General features: G+C 39.0%; 1 long non-coding RNA gene across 3 annotated transcripts in view; it reads right to left on the minus strand.

Annotated features, from left to right (window-relative positions):
- Positions 1–26,321, minus strand: part of LOC119870237 — a 250,556-nt gene that overhangs the window by 19,098 nt on the left and 205,137 nt on the right. For all 3 annotated transcript variants that reach the window (XR_005355521.1, XR_005355522.1, XR_005355523.1), the window contains 2 exons: positions 19,679–19,781; positions 14,097–14,217 (listed from right to left, as the gene is read on the minus strand). This is a non-coding gene — a long non-coding RNA (uncharacterized LOC119870237). The remainder of the gene's footprint in view (positions 1–14,096; positions 14,218–19,678; positions 19,782–26,321) is intronic.

Below are 26,321 nucleotides of genomic sequence, written 5' to 3' on the forward strand. Positions count from 1 at the left end.
AAGTCAAAGGCTTTCCTATCCATTTTTTTTTTACATTTGTCTTAAAGTTTAGTTTTCCACATTTGATGTTCAACCTAATAGGAACCCATTTTTAAGAATAGTTTAAGCAGTAATATAATTTCATTTTTTTCCTTTATAAAAGTCACTTACACCATTTTCCCACTGGTTTGTAATACTACCTTGATCACATAAAAATCACATAACCTGTCATTTCTGGGTCTCTAGTGTCCCAACCTGCAGATCTATATGCCTATATCAATGCCAGTGTCACTGTTGAATTCCTAAGGGCTCAGGAAGGAGCTGCATATGACCTCCAGAATAGAGATGCATCTGCCTGAGTCAAGAGAACACAGGAAGGATGTAAGCTCTAAAGGAACTCATGATAAGTTCCCATGGAGAGAGATCCATTTTGAGCATCTACTGAACCCAAAAGTGCAATGTTACCTGGTAAACTAAGAATTGCCTTCTTCTTTTACTTCTCTCTCTCACATCCTTTTCAATCCTGGCTGGGTCAGAAAGAAGAGCTAGTAAATGGGGGAGCAAGTGGGGACGCAGAGAGAACTGAATCAATCACACCCATATTGCCAGAGGCAGGCAACCATTAACTAGGTCTTAGCACAGTGAGTGGGGAGAAGTCCTACCTCTCAATGAATCTGAAAGCCCCTGTACTGGACTGGACATTCTAGAAATATGCAGGCAATGAAATCATGATTTCAGACCTTATGTCCTTTGTAGGCAGGTGAAAATTATCCCATTAAATAAATTGGAAGGGTCATTGGTAGGGAAAAATAAAGTTGTATCCAATCACCTCTCCTAAGTCATGCAGTCAACCCCTTAGTTACATGTTATTCTCATCTCCATCCACTCCTTAAACCTCTCTTCATTCAGTTGTTGAGTCACTACAGTTCCTCAAATCAACCCACTGGTTGATGCCTCCAGAATTTTGCACATGCTGGTCTCCCAGCCTATAATGTCCTCTGTCCCTCCTCCTTCTTCTCTACCTGGGTAATTCCTAGTTATCTTTCACAACATTGTCTCTCCAACATCACCTTCTCTGAGATACATTCCTCTAACCTCCTCTTTCCCAGCCATATTTAGATGCATACTCCTATATAAAACCTCATCACATTATAGTTGTTGAAATTATGATATATTGTTGATTTCATGTATGCCTCCCCACCCCCAAATATGTCTTATAATATCCTTTATGCTTAGCATAATGCCTCCAACATAGTAGGCAGTCAGTAAACAACTGCCAATGGCACGTGGTAAGAGTAAAGAATAGATTAAGAGCCCACACCCAAGATTCTTTTGGGAAATCCCCAAGCTTTTGGAGAAGAGTAAAAGACCTCTGGAAGGTATACAGCAGGCAGGAATTAGAAGAAATTAAACTGGTAGCAGAAAACAGGAGAAGGTAGATCTATTCATAGACAACATGGGCATAGCATGCTTAGAAGGATCATCTTTGAAATCTGAAGGATTTTTCCTCCCGTGTGGACCTTGAAATTACCCCCCCTTTTTTTTCAGGTTCCCTGGAAGTTTGAGTTGGAGAGGGAAGTATGGAAAAAGCTAGCATTCATAGGCATTATCAAGATTTTTGTTCAGTTGAACTTGAGTATTGTGAGATGAAACGATGTGGATACCAAAAAGATATATTCCCAAGGTTCCTAGAGAGACACTCAAGTGAACATAATTAAATGAAAGGAAATTGAAATAAATGTGTAGGATGTGTCTGGCACTGTTCTTGGCATACTACTTCACTCAAGAAAGAATTCTGAGGATCCTGAAGAAAACAACAAACATTTCTTTTTTTTTTTTTTAAGATTTTATTTATTTATTCATGAGAGACATACACAGAGAGAGAGAGAGAGAGAGGCAGAGATACAGGCAGAGGGAGAAGTAGGCTCTATGCAGGGAACTTGACATGGGACTCGATCCCGGGTCTCCAGGATCCCACCCTGGGCTGAAGGCGGCGCTAAATCGCTAAGCCACCTGGGCTGCCCAATAACAAACATTTCTGATAGAAATTCTACATGAGGAAATCCCTTAGCTTAGAACATGGAAAGACAGACAAAAAGAGATATGAAAATCTGCATACATGCACACACACATTTGTATCAGCATTTCATCACTGCCTCTCATGAGTAAGTGCTACTTTCTTGACTCTTTTCCCTGTAAATGATCCTGCTCATGATGTTTATAATAAAATGCAGCAGTAATAAAATATGGTGAAAGATGAATGGATGTATTTAAAAAGTAGTTATACAAAAGACTGTTTATGTTGCGTGGCAGACCATTTTTCATACTAAAAGTGGCTAAATTTATCTACATAAATCATGATCATGTTCACTGCTTTTTCCTGTAAAGACTTACTGAAAATGGACTGACTTCTCTAAACTCTTCCAGATTTAACCTCTAGTCTTTGTATGTTGAGCACTGGATATCAACAGTTAGCTTATTGTTGGTCTTACCTGAAGGTGAACCACTTCTCTCTGGGGAAATCCTAATTCCTGAGAAGCCCACTAGCTGCAATTTTTTTTTTAACTCTTAGTATTCATTTTCAGCTTTGACATAAAACAGAATAGTGGATTTGGGAGCCAAAAGACCAGAAGTGAAGACTCTTAAGAGATTCTGTTTCTTCCTATTGTTATGGAATAAAAAGAGCGTCAGGACTGGCCTTTGCTCCTTTCTAGGCCTTCCTTTCTCAGGTTGAAGTCCAGTGAGGAGGAATTACTGTTTGTTTGCTTCTATACCATCAATCTCTCTCATCTTTTCACATCCCCACCCCTCTCCAGCTGACTACTGAAATCTGAAGACATTTGTCAGAGATTTTTCTTGCTTGTATTAAGGTTTTTGGTGGGGGAAATCAGAACAAATTTGTCATATATGTAAGTTTTATAATAATTGTCATCATCATCATCATCATCATCATCATGGATTCCAACATCTTCATAAATAAGAACATTATAATAGTCTCTATCTCTTATTGATCATTTACTACATTCTTGGAAATGTCTAAGAATGTTTCACAAATTATCTCATACAATATTCACCACTACTTCATGGAGTAGGTAATGATATTATTTTCATTTTATACATGAGGAAGTTCGAACTCAGAATTTTTAAATGACTTGCCCAACGTCTCAGAGAGTGAGAGTAGCAGAGCCAGGACTGAAATCAGGGCTCTCTGATTCCAAACTCATGTTCTTTACCACTGTACCATATGTATGCACACAGCACAAAGTACTCTTCATTGTTTATGGCTTTTTACTTTGGGAATTTTTTCCCAAAGATGTTGTTTTGGCAACATCTTAATCCCAGTCCTAACTTTATAGCCACCCAAAAGCATATACATATCCTACAAACTCATCTTAAGGTTGTTCTAAGCAAAATATAATTACAAATTATATTGTGGTAAGTAATTTTTTAAAAGTAGTTATTCAAAATAAAATATGCAGCAGTTTTCATGCTCTCTAAGGGTGACTTGTGGAAAGTTGATTCTTTATAATTTTAATTCTATATTTTCTGTTCCTCGGTTCCTTTTCTAAAAAGTCTTTTTAAGAAGGACTAAATCAGAGGGAAAAATTAATGTGATTTTAAGGGCAGATTGGTTTATGCTGATTTTTAATTTTATTCCATTTCCATATTTGAACATCACTTAGTAAGCAAAATAGTAGTAATATTTTTCTTGACAAGGCATAAATTATAAATTCCCATATTCCCTAAAAGAGACTTTACAGAAAGAAATTTCACTGATATGAAGTTAATTTGAATCCATTTACAAAAAAATTCATGAGGTTTGCATATATTTGACAAAAATGTACAGAACTTGTACAATGAGAACAATAAAACATTGCTGAATTAAAGTACAGAAGATCTAATTCAGTAGGAGAGATATACTATGTCTACGGATTAGAAAACATTGTTCAAAGGCACTATAGTGAAGAAAGAGGTTCAGAGTATGCCACTCCAAAATATGCCACTCTGGAATAAAGATTATTTTGAGCTAAATGCAATTAAGAAAAAGTAGACACAGGATGAGCTCTCTGCCCCCTTCCTATTGTGTGAAAGCAAAACATAAATTCCCATTGTGGAGGTGTCCTCCTCTCACTTCCTTACCAGGATGGGAGAACAACCTTATATTTTGAGATGAGATGCCACTAGAAGTCTACAACAAACAAAACTTACTAACTAGCCCTCATCATCCATTAGCTTCTCTCTATATTTACCTTCCCACAGTATGTCACCCCTAAATGCCTAAACTTCTTTTCCTGTCTTGTCACTTCTCTACAAATTTATTTTCTTTTGTTAAAATTCTATCTAAACCCCATGGTCTAACCACTCCTTCCATTTATTCATCACTAAGTTTCTCCCACATGTATATGCACTACTTGTTTGTTAATAAACTTGTTTGTTTTTCTGTTGTTAGTCTATCTTAGTCTTATCAGTTACTTTTCATGGTCACAGATGTGGAACCCAGAAGAGTAGAAGGAAAATTTTTTTTCTCTGCTATAGGGTCAAAAACCTATGGTCCATGGACCAAAGCTGCCTGCTTTTGTAAGCAGTTTTATTGGAACATGGCCATGCCTATTCATTTATCTATTGTATGGCTGTTTTTGCCCTCCCACCTTGCCAAATTTAAAATATTTACCATCTAACCCTTTAGAGAAAAAGTTTGCCAACTCCTGAATTGTAGATTTAGCATAATCTCAACTAAAATCCATCAGATATTTTTGGTATGTAAAAACTGAAAAGCTAATTCTAAAATTTGCATGGAAATGCAAAAGACCTAAATTGACAATCTTGAAAAAATGACAATATTAGAAGACTGACAGCAACTGATTTTAAAGTCAATTTGGACTGCTTAGGGCTCTGCCACCTGGCTGGCATTTTTCCTAAACTTTGGACCTTCCTCTTTCTTGATTCTGACTTTTAAGGAAGTCTCTTCTTGAAAGGACCCATTTCCTTGATGGGTTTGTACAGGGAAAGAGATGATCTTCATTCCACAGCTTGTGTGACATATGCAGTTCTGATGAAAGGCTGAGTGTGTATGAAGGTAAAAGAAAACAACTTCACCTACTAAACTCAATGCGCTTCACGGCTGGTACACATGAGTGCCACTCCAAGGGAAAAGTCTTTCATGGAATGATTTCTGAGTCAAGCAGTCCCTTGACTTGAGTGTCTCCCACTCCGTGGGATTCTACTTTGACCTTTTCTGCTATAACCACTTATGAATCCACTATTTTTTTAAAGATTTTGTTTATTTATTTATGAGAGACACAGAGACAGAGACACAGGCAGGGGGAGGAGCAGGCTCCATGCAGGGAGCCTGATGTGGGACTCAATCCTGAGTCTCCAGGATCAGGCCCTGGGCTGAAGGCAGCGCTAAACCACTGAGCCACCCGGGCTGCCCTGAATCCACTATTTCTCCCTCTAGAGTTCAAGTGTGGGCAAAACCAAAATCCTCTTCTTTTTCTTATTCCTTTTACCTCATGCATCATCTAGGGTCCTCTACCCCTTAGCCTCAAAACAAGCCAGTTAAATAATGTTCTTATTTTTAATTGGCAAAAGACTTCTAAAAGCTATGAAAACCAAAAGCAGAATAATCAAGAAAATAATGAATCCCACAACTGTCCGATTTATAAAGCTTGGCTTGTCGGTCTGATAGGACTAAAATTATGTTTAGGATACTCAATTTTGGTTTGGTTTCATGCTTTGTCTCAGATCTTTGTCATCCTCAGGTCATTTCCTAATATTCAGAAACTGATCTAGATCTTCTTGGACAATCCTTCATATTTTGCTCAGTCTAAAGACTGGCAACCAATGCCTTAAAACAATTTTTTCATGTTTCTGCCACCTGTATTTCCTAGGGGTCTCTAATTCAACGTCTGCTTGGAGATATGAGCCTAGTTCAAAAGTGACTTAAAATGCGGTGGTGGTTGATGCTTTCCATTCCCAATAATTATGTAGCATTGTTAATATGGTCTCATAGTTAAGACAAAATGATTTTAAAATCACACTGTCTGGTTTTAACTCCTATTTCCACTTTTGCTAGCTCTATAACTTCGGGCAGGTCACTTAACCTCTCCATGCTTCCATTTCCTCATCAGTAAAGTGAGGATGATAGTGCTTACCTAGAAGCCCTATTTTGTAAGGTTATGTTGGGTATACATTGGGATGATAAACAAAATAGACTAAGGAATCACAACTATTTGTCTCTACTTTATCACTAATTTTTTCCAGGCCTCAGGTATCAGTTTTGCTCACCTCTGAGTTAACATTGAATAGGTGAGGAGGCAACTCATTTTTCATGATGCCCACAGATATAGGGAGGGTGCATATCCCTAAAAGAAATAGACAATAATCTAAATTAGGTGGTAGACAGTGTGATGAGCAGAGCAGTAGAGTGATATTAGTAGAGATATACTCTTCAGATGTGAGCAAGAATGCTACAGGAATGCCCCTCTAGCACTGGCCAGCCCACTGTCTAACTCAAATTTCCAAAAAGTGAAAATTAAGCTCATTTCTTTCTTTCTTTCTTTCTTTCTTTTTAAAATTCTTATTGGGGGATACCTGGGTGGCTCAGTCAGTTAAGTGTCCAACTCTTGATCTCAGCTCAGGATTTGATCTCAGGGTTGTGAGATCAAGCTCTCCATTGGGCTTACAGTAGGAATGGAGCCTACTTAAAATTTTTAAAATATTTTTAATTTGAGTATAGTTGACACACAATGTTACATTGGTTTCAGGCATACAATATAGTGTTTCTCTTCTCCATATGTTATACTACGCTTACCAAAAGGATAGCTACTATCTGTCATCATACAACATCATTGACTATATTCCCTATGCTGTGCCTTTTATATCAATGACTTATTCATTCCATAACCAAAAGCTTGGATCTCCCACTCCACTTCACCTATTTTGCTCATCCTTTAATCCCCTTTCCCTCTGACAGTCATCAGTTTGTTCTCTGAATATATAGGTCTGATTCTGATGTTTTTGTTTTGTTTTTTTAAAGATTTTATTTATTTATTCATGAGAGACACAGAGAGAGAGGCAGAGACACAGGCAGAGGGAGGAGCAGGCTCCATGCTGGGAACCTGATGTGGGACTTGATCCCCAGCCTGGGATTATGCCCTGAGTCAAAGGCAGCCTCTTAACCACTGAGTCACCCAAGCATCCCTGATCCTGATTTTTTATTGTCTGCTTATTCATTTCTTCTTTTTTTTAAAAAAAATTCCACATATAAGTGAAATCATATTGTATTTGTCTTTCTCTGATTTATTTCACTTGGTATAATACCCACTAAGTCCATCCATATTGTTACAAATAACAAGATCTCATCCTTTTTTTATGGCACATGGTGTGTGTGTGTGTGTGTGTGTGTGTGTGTGTGTGTGTGTGACCATTTTTTTTGGTCTTTTTTATTTTTATTTTTTTATTTCTTCTTTATTGGAGTTCAATTTGCCAACATATAGCATAACACCCAGTGCTCTATTCATTTGTTTATTAATGGATACTTAGGTTGCTTCCATATTTTAGCTACCATAAATAATACTGTAATAAACATAGCGGTGCATGTATCTTTTCAATTAAGTGTTTTTGTTTTTTGAGGGGTAAATACCTCATAGTGAAATTATTGGATCATATGGTATTTTTTCTTTTCTTTCTTTCTTCTTTCTTTCTTTCTTTTACCTCCGTACTGTTTTCCATAGTGGCTGTATCAATTTACATTTCCCACCAACAGCATATGATGGTTCTTTTATCTCTAGATCCTCACCAACACTTATAATTTCTAGTCTTTTTGATTTTAGCCATTCTGACGGGTGTGAGGTGACATCTCATTGTGGTTTTGATTTGCATTTCTCTGATGATTAGTGATGGTAAGCATCTTTTCTGATGCCTATTGGCCATCTGTATCTCCTGGTGTCCATTTTTTTCTTGTATGTTTTTCCCTTTCCAAAGAAAGGAAGCAAAGCCCTTCATACAGGTGGAAACTGTGGCTTAAGTTTTATTTCTTCAGGTAGATCCTGTTATCATTCTCTTAATCAGATTTGTGAGTCTCCTCTAAACTTTCACCAAGTACTGCATTTTCTTCTGCACTATGAACCACAGCTGGATATGACATTCTACCAAGGTCTGACTTATGGTGATTATAAAAAGATTAGCACTGCTCTATGGTGCTCTCTTACTACCCCATTTGGTGCCCAATGTAATCACAAAACTACATCACTACTTTCTGAGTCTACAAGTATTTTATTTAGATATAATATGTACATGCCCAGTATACTAATTCATTTGAAAATGTCTATCATTGGGATGCCTGGGTGACTCAGTTGGTTGAGTCTCTGACTCTTGATTTTGGTTCAAGTCATGACCTCAGAGCCCTGAGACTGAATCCCACATTGGGCTCTGCACTCAGCAGGGAAGCTGCATGAGATCCTCTCTCTCGCTCTCATTCCCTCTACCCCTCCCCTTGGTTGTGCACACACACCACACACAGAATTAAATAAATAAGTCTTTAAAAAAAAAAAGAAAATGTCTATCATTATTACAAAGGCTACTTTGCTGAGGTTTTTTCTCTCACTATGTTCCAGTGGATAATGGAATTCTTCATTCTGACAATGAAGCAGAGAGGGGTCATAAAACTTCATTCTGCAATATTTTCCCTATTTGCTATGTGTGCATTCCTTACTGATTTAGAAATTACTCAAGTTTCCAAAAGAAGGAATGATTTTAAATAGGAATCGTTAAAACATTCTGATGCATTAGTATTTCTCTCTGGGATGAATGTTAAAAATAAGAGTTATGTAGGTGGAGACAGAAAAACCAAATGTAGGAGGGAGAGGGAGGACGGACTATAATTTCTACTCGACACATGGCTATTCTGGCTATTCAAGAAGTGATGAGATTTTAGGTCAGCCAAAAATGCAAAAGATAACCTGAAGAAGAAAAGGGCTTACAGATATGGTTGTAGAATGCAGTTATCTCTAACTCACCCTGTCTTTGCTCCAGAGCATTTTATACAGAGAGAAGGCTTATTATATCTACCAGTGAAGTTTCTTAATGAAAGCAGTTTGGTTATGAAGACATACTCCCATTTGTGATCTCAAAAAACACCAAAGTAGACTTAAAATATTAGCATTATTTCTTCATGTACTATGTCAGCACACAAAAAATATTTCATTACTTTTGAGGTTTTGCTGCTTAAAGAACAAATTGGGCTAACAGTTCCCCCTTATTGACACATAATGGAGAAATTCTTAAACTATATCAAAATCAGCTAAATGAAAAAAAAAAAAAGAAAAAATCAGCTAAATGTTGTAAAACCCCCAATATTTCAAGGGCTTTTAAAAAGGTTTATTTCTTCTCTCACAGTCCAATGCAAGGTTCTTTGAAGTGGAGGAATGGAGCAGGAAAGTCTCCTCCTTGTGGGTGTTTGGGTCCTTACATCTGGAAGTTATGCCATTTTCTGGGACCCTGGGGTCACCCTGGATCCTCAGGCATGGGCTGGCAGAGAAGAGAGGGAAGGAGTGGAGGACAAAGCCTAATAGTAATAGCCATTGCTTCCACCCACATTCTTTTAGGCAGACTATAAGGGAGACTGAGAAATATAATTTAGCTGTGTGCTCAGAAAGGAGAAGAAACAAGTTTGGTCAGCATTCAGCAAGTGTCTGCGATATAAATTTAAATTAAAGATCACATATTAACAGGACGGAAGCTGAATGTTGCCCCCAGTTCTGAAGTTCCTTCAGGCTTGTAGCCAATCCTTTAAAAAATCGAATGAGTTTAAAGATTTGAATATGAGTAGAGTTCACACTTAAAAAAAAACTATTATTTTGGGGTTCTCTTGAAAAATCAAAAGATTGAACAGACTTCTGAACCTACATTTCTACTTGACATGAAATGGCTGGAATGAAGTAGCAGCTGCCCCCTTAGCCAGAGGCCAGCTCTCCAGTTTATCCTTCAGCCTGCTTCACTCACCCAGCTGCCTGGCCTCCTTGCTTTCTCTGGTCTGCATAATGATTTCATCTTGTTGATATTTTATATCTTGTCATTAATACATTAATAACAACAATTTACTTCAATAGATTGATTTGGGTGAGCAATTGTTAGACTGTGTTTTATTTTTTTTAAAGATTTTATTTATTTATTCATGAGAGACACAGAGACAGAGAGAGAGGCAGAGACAAAGGCAGAGGGAGAAGCAGGCTCCATGCAGGGAGCCTGATGTGGGACTCGATCCCTGGTCTCCAGGATCAGGCCCTAGGGTGAAGCCAGTGCTAAACCACTGAGCTACCTGGGCTGCCCTAGACTGTGCTTTAATTGTGGTGAAAACTGCTAGTCAACTCTATCTGAAACCCCCTTTCTCCACAGAGATCATGGTCCAATTAAGAAAGAATTGAGATACATATTTTATTTTTAGCTTAATCATTTGTTTAGTCATAATTCATATTCTGAATAGGATGATAATCTATCACGAGCACAGTTTGTTGAATGTGAACACTTTGCTTTCCTATTTCTTCTGGATCAATGCTTGCTGGGCTTGTGATTTCCAATTCCTTTTTATGGATTAAGAGCACTTTACAGACACACAGGTCTCAGGCAACACAACAAGCCTTGGGTTGATAGCAGAACAGTTTACAGAAATATAACCTACTTTACGGTTGTTGATCATTTGCTATTTGGGGGAGAGGAGTGAAGTAAGGTAGATTTGGTGTGTAGCTATGAAAAAAGAAAACAACAAACCTACCTTAAATAGAAGATTGATCCCAATATAGCTCCTTTGTGCTTCTTTTAAGATGAACATAAAATTGTTCCACAATTGATGTTTGGAATATTAACTACTTTGAAGGAGGAGATTGTTGGGTGAATTTTAAATGACAATTATAAATGAATTGTTTCTTTGGAGAACTCTGCACAAATATCTAAGGGTTGACTGTCAGAAGTCTGTATATCATTCTAAAAAGAAGGAAATAAGTTATCAAACTTAAAATGGATCAAACTGTCTACAAGAAATTATCTCTTAACACCCTGAACAGGTGAAAAAAATAAATATAAACATACCTAAGGCCAATTAACACTCACAAAATAAAAGCACATTATATTGAGAGCTTTATCTTTTTTGTTTGCTTTTTTCTTAATGGAGCAGAGATTAAAGTATTATTTTTTAGAGTCACCTGAAGGTTTTAATGTTCCTGGGAAATTTACTTATGTATGTAATGGCAGCCTTTCTATTGCTTTTCAGTTTACATGTTTGCATTTACATAGAATTTACATAAATTCTGAGCAAGAGAAGTTTTAAGTGGATTTATAAAAACACCAACAGAAGTACTGACATCATTTTTAATTTTTATTATTGATTTGGATGAGAGGAATAAGCTATAAGCTACTTGCTCAATTTTAGGCTTAAGTCAGCTCTTGGTATCAGGAAATAAACAGTAGCATAATTACAAATCCTAGTGAAGACAGAAAAAAATCTCTCTCCTGAGATAAAATATGAGAGGAATTTTTTTTTTAATCACCTTGAAGGACTATCAAGGGAAGCTGTCCCTGGAGAAAAATAAGTTATTGAATGATGTGGGCTGCAAGAAGCCCACTGGAGAGGATCAGCATTGTCCTCACTCACCCAGCTACAGATTCCCACCCAATGTTAGGAAATGGGAATTATCCTCTTGTCCCAGATCAGGAAACTAAGGCTCAAACAGGTTGATCGACTTGCCCAAAGTCCATAAGCTAAATAATTAGGGCTGTAGGAATTCAAGTTCAAGGTCTCCAAACACCAAAATCTGAATTGAGAAAAGCAGACATGAATATAGAGAATAGCACACCAAGAGAGAGACTCAGATTGCACAAAAATGGACAGCAGCTTAGGTTTTAAATGTGGTTTGCCAACTAGATGACTAAAAGGAAGAAGTTTCAAAAGACCTGAGGCTAAGTGGGCTGAGGGATATAGTAATTCTCTCTCCAACTCCCAGAGACCGAAGACCGAAGCCTTAACCAGGGCACTTTGGTACCAGAAGGATACATGCTGGACAAATTCCAATAGAGCAATAAAAACAATAATGGGAACAGAGATTTATCTGTTGGAAAAATACACAAATCTAAGTGCCTCAAGCTTGCTCAAAAGGGCAGGAGGGTACTATGGACGGCAACCCTTTGAAGTGTGCATAGTACTAAGGAGAGAGTGTTCTGCTGTGGGGGTGTACTTGGGGGTTGGAAGAGATGAAACATGGACAAGAAACCTCTAAGCTGATAGCAGTAAATGTTTTTTTGGAAAAGTTACAGGGTAACTCCTTCAGGCTCTGATGTTTAACTTTCCCTGACTCACTCCTTTTCTGAGATTCCAATGTCTCCTGAAGAAACTCCTGTCCTATGCAGCCCCCACTGCTGCATGAGGAGCGCTGGCTGGATTGGCCCTCAGGGATGCTGCTCCCAGGGGTATGGCCACGGGAAGATTCAGATGGGCTGGGCAAGGTGACTCATTTGCTTTTCCTTCCATGGTCATTTCTATGAGTCACATACTTTTATCCAGTCCAAAATACAGGAAAGTAACATCAAAAAGCCTAACATGTTGTTATCAAACGTTTAATGAAAAAGAAAAATCCCCTCTCATATGATCCTTAAAGAAATGTTTATTTAGTCTTTCCATGTTGTTGCTATTTCTTTGATTTATCAGCATCCAGGAGGCAGGGTGAGGAGAAGGGAAGTTCTAAGACAGAGAAAGATTAAGGCAACTCTGCACTGCTGCTCTGAGGCAGTGACCAAGCTGCTGACCCTTGAAAAGAAAGGTCCAGCTCTTTTTCAATAAAAAAGGATTCCTTTTCTGAGCAAGATAGGAGTTCTAGTCAACTGAGTATTCTTCAGCTCTGTGTTTGTAAGAGCACGATGCCCACATCTAGTTAGCTGGAGACAGGGTAAGGTGGCAGGCATGTAGAGCATGGACATGGACATCAGATGGATCTGGATTTGAATCTTGGATCTGTCATTTACTAGCTATGTGATCTCAGGCATGATCCTTGACTACTCTGAGACTTACTTAGCTTTCAGATCTATAAAATAACCATTATACTAAAAACAATAGTAATGATAACACTAACATGTCTATCACTGCTGGAACTTGTATTGAGCAGGTATTCTTCTACAGACTTTACATATATTATCTCATGTAATTTTTACAACAACCTTACAGAAAGGTATTAATATTATCCCCATTTTCCAAATGCAGAAACTGAAGCAAAACCAGTTTTCTTTCTTTAAAAGAACTTGCCCAAGGGAATAGAAAGTGGTAAAGGCAACATATCTGCCTCCTCGGGTTGTTGTGAGGCTTACTAGAGGTAAAGCAGCTAAAGGTATTAGTTCTAACTAAACAACAATATACATGCTTTTTAAAAACCAAAAACAGGGACGCCTGGGTGGCTCAGAGGTTGAGTGTCTGCCTTCGGCTCAGGGTGTGATCCTGGGGTCCTGGGATCGAGTCCCATATCGGGCTCCCTGCATGGAGCCTGCTTCTCCCTCTGCCTCTCTCTTTCTGTGTCTCTCATGAATAAAGAAATAAAATCTTTAAAAAAAAAAAAAAAAAACAAGGAAAGGAGAACTCCCTTTCTAAATGCCCCAATTGTTACCTCTTTCTTTTTAAAATAAATGAATGAGCCTCTTTACTATCAACATCCTATGTAAGAGTAACCCACAGTATTCCTTATATTTGAACCCAAATTATCTATAAGTTGATGTAGATTATTTGCAAAAAAAAAGGTGTGAGCAACATTTGATACTAGGCTAGTACTTACTTCCCAGCTTTATTCAAGAAACCACTGTGTTCTTCCAATCAATCAAAATAAACATGCAGAAAACACTGGAAATTTACTCTTAGTAAACATGTTTACAAATCCAGGAGCATACTTCAGAGCAAAATAAAATGTCTTCTCTACACACACACACACACACACACACACACCTCTAATATGGTGTTCAAGACCGTCTTTGAAGATGATGCTGAATAAAACTTTCTTATCCTGCATGTTAATCGGTGTATTAGTCTGGCTGCCATAAAACACCACAGGCTGGATTGGCTTGAAAAACAGAAATGTACTTACTCACAGTTCTAGAGGCTGGAAAGTTCAAGATCAAGGTTCTAGCAGGGTTTGGTTTCTGGTGAAGGCTTTCTTCCTGGCTTGTAGATGGCTGCCTTCTCACCATGTTCTCACAGGGCCTTTCCTTGACACATGTGGAAGGGATGAAGAGAGCCTTATAAGGCTATATAAATCTTATCAGATTAGGACCCCTATCCTTATGGCCTCATTTAACCTTAATCACCTCCTAAAAGCCCTATCTCCAATTACAGTCACATTGGGAGTTAGGATTTCCACGTAGGAATTTGATGGGGGACACAATTTAGCCCATGGCAGTTGGTTAGTCTAATCTGAATTTTGTGTAGAGGCCTACATATTTCAGAGACTCATTCATGACTCATTAAAATTTTCTATAGATTGTGGTCACCACTAGACCAGTAATGGTCAAAGGGCTGTGAATCAGGTGTTTGTGTAGTACATGAACAGATTAAACGTAATAGATAAGATCTCTTAGTAAAGCAGAATGAAAAGAGTCTCAGAATATAGGGTGGTGGTGTTCTTTCTAAAAATAAGTCTTGATGGCTATTGTGCTCCTAACACTGAGGGTTTTTTGGAACATAAACAAGTTACCTAAAAGCAAAAGTTAGATCTGGAAAGGAAAGGGCCCATTCTGCAGAAGGAACATGTTCTTTCCAAATGGTTTGCATAATTTCCTATGTAGCTTTCATGTTACAGAAAACAAACAGGTGTTTTGGATGACTATATAGACCAAGTTTCCATGTCTCTGAAATCTTACTGGGGCCAGATTAGTTTAAGAAGTCTTGTTAACTTTCCTTTCACATGTCATTTTAAACTCCAGAAGATATAAATGGGCTATTTTCTTGCTTTTAGACTTATTTTCTCCTTTTGACCAGGCATGCTCAAAAGTGGTGGTATCTTTGTGCACGGGTCTCAGTGGGGTAGTAGGGAAATGGGAGGGGTTGGATAAAAAACAAAACAAAACAGACTTTTCCAATTATGAAAATCCAGATAATAGCTTCTGGTACTCAAAACAGAACCTATTCTTAAGGCTATTGTCTTGAGAGTAGATTTTCAAGAATAAAAATTTATATTTCTCCCTTTAAAAGCCAAGATTTGGAGACTTGTCTTCCCATGGGGTAGAAAAGAATCATTCTTCCAGGACATCGAGGCCATGAATTTGCTGTTTTATGGTGGAGGAGTGATAGGATGCAGAGGGCATAAGTGAGAGCCCTGTTCCATATAGGGGGTGGGGCCCAGGGAAGAGTCAGATAAAAAGACCTCTGTAGCCTTGGTGGTATTTGAATAGGTACAGGGAGGAATGATGGCAAAGAAAGCTGGCTTTCACTTTCTTAGGATCCCAGAAAGAAACTAAATTTCCATCTGCCACGAAACCAGGCTATAGCATAAAGGATCAGACAGTGGAGGCCCTGAGGTTTTGTGCCTCCGTTTCTGTGTGGAAAGACTGTGAGCCTCCTGGGGCCCTCTCTGGTGCCATGAAGGTGATGAAGCAGAGGCTAGGTTTGGATGGAAGGTGCTACAGAGGCTCAGAGGGCTCTGGGGTGGCAGGCAGTGCTTGCTGAGGAGAGTCTGGGCCAGCCTTGGAGCACACCAGGCCTTGATCAACTTGAGAGAGAGACCAGATCACCAGATCACCTGCTCCTTAGACCAGAGCAGCCAAGTGACCCCCACCACTAAGCTCTGTCTCTTCTTTTCCACCTTACCCAAATTTTGTTTAGGCTGTTGTAAAGACATGTTACGTTCAGCAGTGCTTGCTGCCTAGAACACTGGTCTGCTCTCCAGCTCACTCTTTTAATCATTCATTAAATCCCAGAAATGTGTCCACTCTCTGTAAATTTTCCAGACCTCTTTGACTCCCATTCATTCTTCTCTCTTGGGGACCCCACAACACCCACTGAGTGAGCAACTAGTTTTGGCATTTAATCGTGTGCCACCTGGACTACTATTTCCACGTTTGGATCTTTTCTCTTTTCAAAAGCAAGATACCCAGTTTCTGGCATGAAAGTACTTTTGTTTTCTCATATATAAGACTTCAAAGGAAGAAGATATTTAATAAATTCATATTGAACAAATGAAGGCACTTGACTGCCTCAAAGGGATGGCCCCAGAGTTAATTTGATTCAAAAGAAAAGTACAGGTCAAAGGAATGCTTCTTGTTTTGCCATTTTCTTGGAGTGGAAAGTCCCAGCCAGTTATCAATTAATAGTGAGTATCAACACAATTAATCTAGTGTTTAACAGAGGGTGACTTCTGAAGATAACTCCACAGACAGAGCCTATTGTGAAACAGGCTAAATTCTGCCACAATTTATTTCCCTCTCTGGTGATTAGTCTGAGGACTAATCACTTAACTCCTGTAATGCCACACATGGAAAATGTACTCTGTCCTCAGTCTCATATGAATTAACAAGCCTGTGTTCCACCTTCCAGAAACAGAGCAGGTTGATACAGGGCTCCTGGCTTTGTGAGTTTATGGGCTGAAGGATTTTTGGGTGAAAAGCAATGGTACAAACACAAAGGAACCATTATTAGGGTCATCATATTGATGTTCTTGTATTATATCAGGTCAGGGGAGGATGAAACAAGGGCAGGACTTGGGCAAGTGACAAGACAGACTAGCAGTGGGAGCAACAGTGCTAGGTAAACAGTTGTAAATCCCCAAGGCTGGACCTTGTTAACATTTTACAGAATGCTTTGTCTCTTTTAAGCAAACTACAAAGCAAGAATAAATTCACACAACTTCTTTGGAGGTCAGTGAGATTTCTCTGTTTCTGTGGGAGATCACTAATTAATGACAAACTAATTTGTAGCTTGAGGTTCACCAAGTTGGATTTAGAAACCACACACCATTTTGCTTAGTAGCTTGGAGGAGACAGCTTAGGTAGAGGTGGCACACACATAAAAATGGTTTGCCCAGTGCCTGAAAGGCAACCCCACAGTTGGGTCAAGAGAAGCTACCCATCTCTCTTTCTGGTGCCCTTTTGGTGATTTGTTTCTGTTCTCCCTGCCTATTTGGCACCTTGGCACCAAGATTTCCAAGGTTCTGAAGAGCAGCATATCATGGGTCATTTCTCCATGGGGGTAACTGAGGAAGGAAGGAAGCTTATTCTCAAAGTACATGTAGCAAGGGTGTGATTTGGGAAAGAATAAAAAATATTACTATTTTGTTGAACATAAATGGTCAAGGAGCTAATTTCAGTAAGAAATTCCAGGCAGAAGTTTCAAACTGTCATGGCTGCCAAGTATTACGGGGCAAGATATCACTAATTATCAGTGGACCAAAAACACTGTTAATTTTTCTTAGGAACATTTCAACTTTGGAAAGGGTATCAATTTAAAAATACAAATTAAAATGCTGTTTTTGAGATGAAATGAAGCCATAAGGAATTAAACAATTGGTCAATAAGTGGTATTTTTCTCAAATAATTGTTGAACTGTCTGTTCTAGAAAGGACTACGTGTACAGCAGAGAGGGAGAAGGATAAGGAGGACAGCAGTTGAGGAGGAGGATACGTCTGAGGAATGTGGCCTCAGGACATTGAGGAAAATTGCTACAAAGGAAAAATCTGACAGAAACTGAAGAAGTGAACTTTAATCTCTTGAGGTGTCTGGGCCAAAACACATTTTATGACTTTGATGATAAAAAAAAATCTATATATTTTGAATGTTAAGATAATGAAGATCAAAGCTACAAAATTTGGATGAAAAGAGGATTGATTACTGTCATGTTTCACATTTTGGAAAAGAAATGATAGGATAACCTTTGGATCAGAGTGGCTGAAAAGTGGATATTTGGTGCCTGAAAAAAAAAAATCTTGCAAACATTCACATAGAAAATTCATCATAAGAATGTTGAAAAACACATGAATTCATGCTCCATGGAATGAAGCTTAACGCAGGAGTCTGCCATTAATGAAATAGCTACTATAAGTAGGATTATTTATCCATTGTTTATAAATCCATAAGATTATTAGATTTAAAAAAATCCCACCTTAAATAATAAGACTCTTTCCCATCTAGTTACTTAAGGAACTACTTTAATATTTATTGTCTAATTAGATTCACATCAATCCTGAGAAATGGGTTAGAGCAGGTTTTATCCCCATTTTATATAGTTGGGAAGTCAGGGCACAGGGAGATTATGTAGCTTCATAAGGTCAAGTATAGTTGATAGCATTTCCCAGACCTTGGTCTCTGGACCCGTTAACTGGGACTCTCCACCAGACTATAAGTTGCCCCCAAACCAATTCCTTTGAAGTGCTCAAACCTACCGATGAATGAATATCAAAACAAAACTTGAAAGGGCCTCAAGTACAAAGATCACCAAGAAATACTAACTACAGCCACGCTCAAGTCTTCTCCAGGCTGTCTTCAGGATGTTCGAATGAATTTCTATGAATGGAGAGGAATTTCTATGAACTACCTGGGGTCTGAGACAGGTAACTCATTGACTCACTGTCTGCTGGGATGTCTTTTTGAGAAGTCATTCGACTTCAGAAAGCAGGGCCTTTAGGGTATAGGATGAAAGCTTTGGGGAACCATGGGTAAGACACCTCCAACATGTCAGACTACTGAGACCAAGCAACTGAGTGAGATTCTAGAGAGCTCATGGGCTCCTGAGGTAGTGCTTAGAGTTTGATGGAGAGAAGCACCTCAAAATGGGGATGGGCACAGAAAGAGGCAGTTAGAGAAACCCTGAAGAGGGTTTTTGTTTGTTTTGACTTCTGCCAGTCCTTGGGAACCATGGGACTGTAATAGCATAGGTCTTGAGGACAATCCATGCTGGGATTTGGAAGACCTGTGTGATTCTAGACAAGGCATATGATCTTCCTGGGCATTCACATCTTCATTATAAAAAGAAGAAATTGGACTCAATGATGTCTTTTCCACTTTAATGTGTTAAGTCTTAATTTAGCACTTAGAAAGATCTTCGGCTCACACAAAGTAACCCCATCCAGAAGGAAATTGCCTTTACAGTCTGTTTCAGGACTTGTGGAGGGATTTACAACAGTTAGTGATGGCCTTTGTTGGCTGCCAAATGTCTGGAGAATCCTAGAGCACATGCTGGCATTGTCCTAAGTTGGATAAGTCAGGAAAGAGCTGCAGAGGCAAAGGAGGGACACTGTGGGAGAAAAGTGATTCAGAAATGAGACTGTTCTCTCCATCCAACTCTCAGTCCCCAAACTGGGCTCCTATTGTGGAAATTAGACCTTTGAGCAGTGTTCCATGTGTTTATTCTACTTGTATCAAAGAGGCTTTCATCTCCCTAGAGCAAATTATTAACACATTCCACCAAAGATGTGAGGGTGGAGGCCTGGCCTTGGGAAAAAAAAAAAATCACATCATAATAAAAAGCTGCCCGAAACATGAACTTAAGAAAAACTAACATAAAAGCCCCCACTTTTAATGACAGTGGTTGGCTAGATGCCAAGGTCCTTGTGCCCAGAGGAGCATGGCTGGCTGATTCCTTGTCTGTAGGCTGACCCTTCTGTGCCCAGGAATTTTCCATGCCACGGCCAGTGGTATGGGAGGTGGGGCCTTTGCAGGTTCAACAGGTTGAGGCACTCACAGTCAGTTGCCTTCAACGTTAGCTGGAGACCAGATTTTGTTGGCTGAATGAACAGTGACTTTCAGTTCCAGGCAGTAAATCTTTGCTTTTTGAGATTATCTGGCTGCGGGGTGGGGAGAGAAAAATAAAGAGTCAAACAAAAAACACACAAAAAGACCAACAACTTTCAGGTACATCCAAGAGGAGAAACGGACTTAAACTAAAGAGCAATGCCAGTTTCACTAATTATTATTCCCCAAGGCAAAAGGCTGTGGGGAATAGTTTCTAGATAGAGATTATACCATTTTCTACAGCAAGTTCCTTGATTTACAGGAGCCACTTGGTCCTGAGGCACATCCTTTAAGATATAGCTCAACTATATGTGGAAAAGGGCCTCGTGTGAAAGAGAATAGAGGGAATTATTTACTGCTGTTGAAAACCAGGACCCAGGGTCTGACTTTGTTTTTGTTTGCCTTTTTAAAAATGTTTCCTAGTAACACCAAGATATATGATATCACAAATCTCTTGTTCAACAATTATGACAACCAAGATTATGAACAGCCACAGACATGTTGTCTGACATTAGCATTAGCTTCCCCTATTGGGGATAGAGGAGGAGCAGAAAGAATTGAGAAGCTGAGAATCAAGAGGGATCTGAAATACTTCATCTAGTTCAACAGCCAGAGCAACCTTGGGTAAAAGTAGTCTAGGATTTGGAGCTTGGCTTCACCATCTGAAATTGAGCATTTGTGTGTGGGGTGAGGAAGACCTGCCGACCCTAGTGAAGATGGATGAATATCCTTTGTTAATGATCCAAACCACTTCTATAACAAGAAAGGCTCTAAAAAATCCCACAATTTCACCTATAATACACAAGGACTTTTTAACTTGGTTAATCATAAGAAATACCATTTGCTCAGCACTTGACTGCTTCAGAATGCCTCTTAAAACAATATGTTACTGCGATGATTTTTTGCAATTAATATATTCAGAAACTGAATATAATTTTCCCAAGTGTCCCCCTCCATCATCATTACTCTATAACCTGAGGTTCTCAATGAGGGACCCTTCTCCACCACTTTCCCTGCCCTGGGGCTAGGGGAGAGCTTTGGTGATATCTGGAGCCATCCTTTTTTGTTGATGAAGGGAAAAAGAGCCATTGGCATCTAGTGGGTGGAGGCCAGGGATATTGCTCAACATCCTAGAATGTACAGGCTAGCCTCCCTCCTCCCCAAATTATAAAGAATTAGCCACCCCAAAATGTTAATAGCACCAAAACTGAGAAAACTCGCTCTACGTATTCTCATCTTATAGTTCCTTTTTTGACTTCAATGACCATTTCTGTACTGACAAATGTCAAATTCATTATTTTTATTATTTTTCAAACTTAATATTCCTATTTTTTTTAAGATTTTATTCGTTCATTTATGAGAGAGAGAGAGAGAGGCAGAGACAGAGGCAGAGGGAGAAGCAGGCTTCATGCAGGGAGCCCAACGCGGGACTCGATCCTGGGTCCCCAGGATCACACCCTGGGCTGAAGGCAGGCGCTGGACCACCAAGCCACCCAGGGATCCCTATTACTTATTTTCTAATTGAGAAACTTTACCTGGTTATTATGTGGGAACCTTAAACACAACATGTCAAAAACAGATCTCCAACTTCTATATTCTGATCTCAATCACAGGCCCTACCATCTAGGGTTTCTCAAGTTAAAAACATGATTGCCATTCTTGACCTTTTCCTTCCTGTTCTATTCTTCACTTGCTCCATTCCAATCATTTGGTAAGCCTTTTAAATATACCTGAGAAACATCTCTTGCAATTGGCCTTTCCTTCCCATTGACATCATTTTAACATTAGTCCTTACCATCTCAGGATAAACTGTTGCCTTAATTTGAAAATCATGCCAGGCACTATTCTCAGCATCCATGAAATATTGTTATCATCTTCATTTTGCAGATGAGGGGAAAAGGTAGAGAGTAAAGCTACCTGGTTAAGAGAACAGGGGTTGATCTCAGACAGACTCTTTGCTGTCAACTACTACACTCTGCTGCCTTCTGATTCATCATCTTAAACTTGTCTTCCATCTTTTCCTACGTGAATAAAATGTTCCAATTACCCTGAAGATCTCCTTCCTCTTGGAACTTTCTAGAGCTTTTCATATTTCTGTGTCATTGAATATATTTCCCCCACCTGGCCTACCTTTTCTTCTTTCCTACTGGCTAGCTCCTGCCCATGCTCCAAGGGCCAGCTCAGGTAAAAGATCTTCAAAGCCATATATCATGACTTATACATATCTTCAATCTCTAGCACTGTATCTGTTTCATAATAGGTACCCAAATATTTGCAAAATAAAATTACTTTTTCTTTCTACTACTTCCAAAGCAAAGTTACCTTGAAAATGTTGTCTAGTGAAAACAACTCCATCAGTATCCCATCCCCCCTCAAGGCAACTTAGAAGTTAATGCTTACATATAGGTATATACAAAGGTGAGCTTCTTTAAAATATATTCACTCTATGAGTTGGATATATATATATATATTTTATTGACTATATGAGTTTAAAGAGATGGCATCAAATGTTCTGAAAGGCATTAAACACTTGTAAGTTTTGTTTATGACCCCAAACTTCTGCTCCAGTTTGAAAATAAATCTCTTGTCTTTGACCTGATAAAACAAAAAATTTGTTACAACAGAGTGCTGTGTTTCAAATAATTCATTTCAGAGTAAAGAAGAAATTCAAAAGATATTTACATTGGAAAGTCTACCCCAAGTTCACGTTATTTTAACAACTTTCCTCTCCCTCTCCCCTGTCCCCTGATACCATGAAAGCTTGAAGTAAAGACACAATATGGTGCAAGGATTTAAGGTCATTCTAATTTCTGTTTCCCTCATGACTAGCATAAGGCATATGGGAAGACAAATATTTCCTGCAAGCACCATTTTTGTCATCAGCAGAAGAGGGAATTATATAGTGTAGAAAAAAATTCTTTAGCAAGACCATAAAGCCTTTATGCTTAGAAACAAAACCTGTTTATCCCTTGGGCCATTAATTCTCCCAAACCATTAGCAATTGGAAGACAAGAACAAAATGGAAAATAAACAAAAAATGTTTAGAACTAGGGGAGTGGAGATTTGAACACCAATCAAATTAGGCCCCAGACATGATTAGAGTATGAACAAAACTTTCTTCAGAGGCTGTGAGGGTTAAAATGATTACTGAGATATGGCCTTCAGAAGATAGGGGGAAATGTAATAAAGGTCATTTTTTTTCCTGTAGCTTTTAGTAATATTAGAGTCAAATCCTGCATTTTTTTTGTTAGCATGACATTTTTTACCTCTTTTCTCACCAAATAGGGTAACAATTCAGGATGAGCACCTTTTTATGGATAGTTTCAGTATCCTCTCCATAGCATCTTTGTCTCTGAAAACTCATAATCAAGGTGGAATTATATTCATTAGTACCCCTTTTGAGGGCTCCTGAGGTATCAATCCCAAACACATTAGTTACATGTGCAAGAATCGCAAATTAAATCTGTATATACTCAGGGAAGTGAAAGGTTGTTATGTACATACCCAATCAGTCACAGGGCAGTACCAGCTTTGTATGAAGGTGTGTTTTCTTTAGGTCATTTCCTATACGGCTTTGTGGGAAATTAGGAATGTTCTTCTTTTGGGCATAACTCCTTCACTCTAAAGAACAACTAAAATGGTTGTAGAGGCTGCTCTTAGCTTTCTAAAACCAGGATTTCCATATTAACTTGTTTTTCATGGCTATTCTCATTGCCCAGAATGTTCCCTCACATCCTTCTGTTTCTCACTTCATCTAGTTCATTATCACTTCAATCTCAACTTAAAATCACTGCATTTTGTTGGCCTAAAAGATAAACTAGGTTATAGTTTTTGTTTAGACCATCCATTGTTAACCTCGGCTACACATAAAAACAACCTGGGGGAGCTTCTAAAAACTACTTATTACCAGGCCCACCCTGGATCAATTAAATTTGATTATCTAGGATGGGCATGGATAAGCAGTACTTTAAAAAATAGCTCTGGTGGTATTATGTAGCTCATGCTGAGAACTTCTGTCTTAGAGCATAACTCTCTTTGTATCTCCATAGGAGTTCTAAACTATTTGCAAATATTGGTTCACTGTCTTCGTCACTATATCATATAATAAAGTGGGGAATTTTGTTCACCAGGAAATCCCAATGTGAGAGAAAGAACTCATTTTCCAGGTGTGTGGTCCCCTCTCTAGGAGCAGGAGGGGGAAACTAGGTGGTGAGATGCTTCATGGATCTTCTGGGTCTTCTCTAATCAGACCACAAGAGACTATTAACTCTAGGAAACAAACTGAAGTTGCTGGAGAGGAGGATGGTGGGAGGATGGGGTAACTGAGTGATCAGCATTAAGAAGGGCACTTGATGGAATGAGCACTGGGTACTATATGCAACTGATGAATCACTAAATTCTACCTCTGAAACTAATTATACACTATATGTTAATCAAACTGAATTTTTTTTTAAAAAGCAAAGATCATTTTTAAGTTTAGTTTGAGTTGCTAACTGTGTTTGTTTGAAGGTTACTCCATGAAGAGACTGTATAACACGGATATTGAGTCAATAAATGAGTGAATAAGTGAGGGAGGAGGGAGTAATTGAGAAAGAAATACTTTTTACATCTGATTCAACCTCAAGTTTCCACATATAGGCTCTCATCATTAATACATTTTTTTTAAAGATTTTATTTATTTATTTGAGAGAGAGAGGGAGAGAGCAAGAGTGAAGGGGAGGGGCAGAGCAAAAAGCAAATTCACCACTAAGCAGGGAGCCTGATGCAGGACTTGATCCCAGGACCCTGAGATCATCACCTGAGCCGAAGGCAGATGCTTAACCAACTGAGCCACCCAGGCGGCCCTCCTTAAGACTCTTTTAACAGACCTTTTTTTTTTTTTTTCATTCCTCACAGACATTGGCACATGTATCTAACTGCATATTGAACCTCTCCACTTGGAAGTTTAAAAGATGTTTTAGACTTGAAGTTCAAAACTAAGGAGGATTGGAAGCTCAGTTTTAGATGGATTTATTTGGGTATTTGTTATGGACTTTCAAAATACTGAATCCCAAATCTCAATTTTGGCTTCTCAAATAGGCAAGTTCTAACATGAGCTAAGAATGGCAGACAGACAAATAAGCTTAAGACACAGAAGAGTGGATTTGCCACTAGAGAAATGTAGTGTTATGTAATATGAGGTATACTTCTAATCCAAGGACTACCCTTGCAGACTGCCACTGGAATGTGGTCCCTCCTTCTGCCACTTCCAAGAAATATCAGGTATAAGAAATAAGTAGCAAATGTAAGCTAAGAAGGGAATGAGACTGAGGAATGAGGGAAGGAAAGCGTATACTGCTCTATACCTCTGTACTTCCTGCAAGAAAGAACTTGCTATTCCTCGTTTCATTAATCCAGTTAAATAGTTCTCAGGGCCTTCCAAACGTCAGACTATGTTCTAAGCATTGGGGACATCATAGCAAAAAAAAAAAACAAACAAAATTCCTTACCTTATTCTCATTGATCAAACATTCTAATTGGGGCAGGAGGAAAACAAATGCAGCACATGGTGTAATGGAAGAATTATGGAGGATGTACAGCAGGGACAAGGGATAGAGAACGTAGGAGGCACTGCCATTTCAAGTTGGGTTGCCAGGATAGGCCCAAATGAGAAGGTGACAGTAGAGTAAATTCCCAGGGAGGTAAGGAAGTAAGTTATGTGGACATTTGGCATAAAATGTAGGAGCAGAGAAAACAGACAAGTCCAAAGGTCTTGAGGTAGGAATCTTAAAAGCTCTAGAAGGTAGGTGTTTGGTTTCTATTCTGAGTGAAATAGGGGGCTTTGGTGGGTGAGTGATGTGATCTGACTCACACTTTATTGGGATCGCTCTGACTGCAAAGTTGAGAACTGAGTGATGGGGATAGGAGTAAAAAGACCAAATGGCGAGGCTGGTACAATATTGCAGGTGAGAGATGAAGATTAGGGGGATGAAGGTGGTCAGAAGTGTTTAGATATGGGATACACTTTAAAGGTGGAGCTGACAGCATCAGCAGCTGGATTAGACAAAGGGTGTGTGTGTGTTGGGTGTGTGTGTGTGAGAGAGAGAGAAAGAGAGAGGGATCAAGGATGGCTTCAATGTCTGAGGCCTGAGCAGCTAAAGTGGGGAAAGCTCTGGTAGGAGCTGGTACTAGCTCCGAAGCTGAGTACTTTCTGAATGTCATGGGACACATGATGTGCAAAGAACTTCTCAGCCAATTTAGGCCAACCTCTTCACTGAGGGAACTGAGGTCCTAAATAGCAGGAGGTAGCTGGGTAGCATGATAGGCACTGAAATCAAATGTCTTGTGAGTATTGCTCAGGGACAGTTGGTCTAGAGTAGAGACAACATGCCCCCTTAGGTGAATACAGGGTTAGCAGATGCTATTGTGGTGGGACCACAGAAGCCTGGCAGGCAAACCACTTCAGGGAAAGCAGAAACCACATATTTTAGGGGGCTCTGAGTAAGTCTTCTCCAAGTGAAGCTGTCAGCATGTCCTGGGCTACAGTTCCCCTCCTTAAGGGCTGAGAATAAGAATAAGTGCATGATGGTGAGATTCTGGGTAGGGAGAAGAGG

Source organism: Canis lupus, chromosome 2 (assembly GCF_011100685.1).
Source record: "Canis lupus familiaris isolate Mischka breed German Shepherd chromosome 2, alternate assembly UU_Cfam_GSD_1.0, whole genome shotgun sequence".
In the NCBI taxonomy this organism is placed as follows: domain Eukaryota; kingdom Metazoa; phylum Chordata; class Mammalia; order Carnivora; family Canidae; genus Canis; species Canis lupus.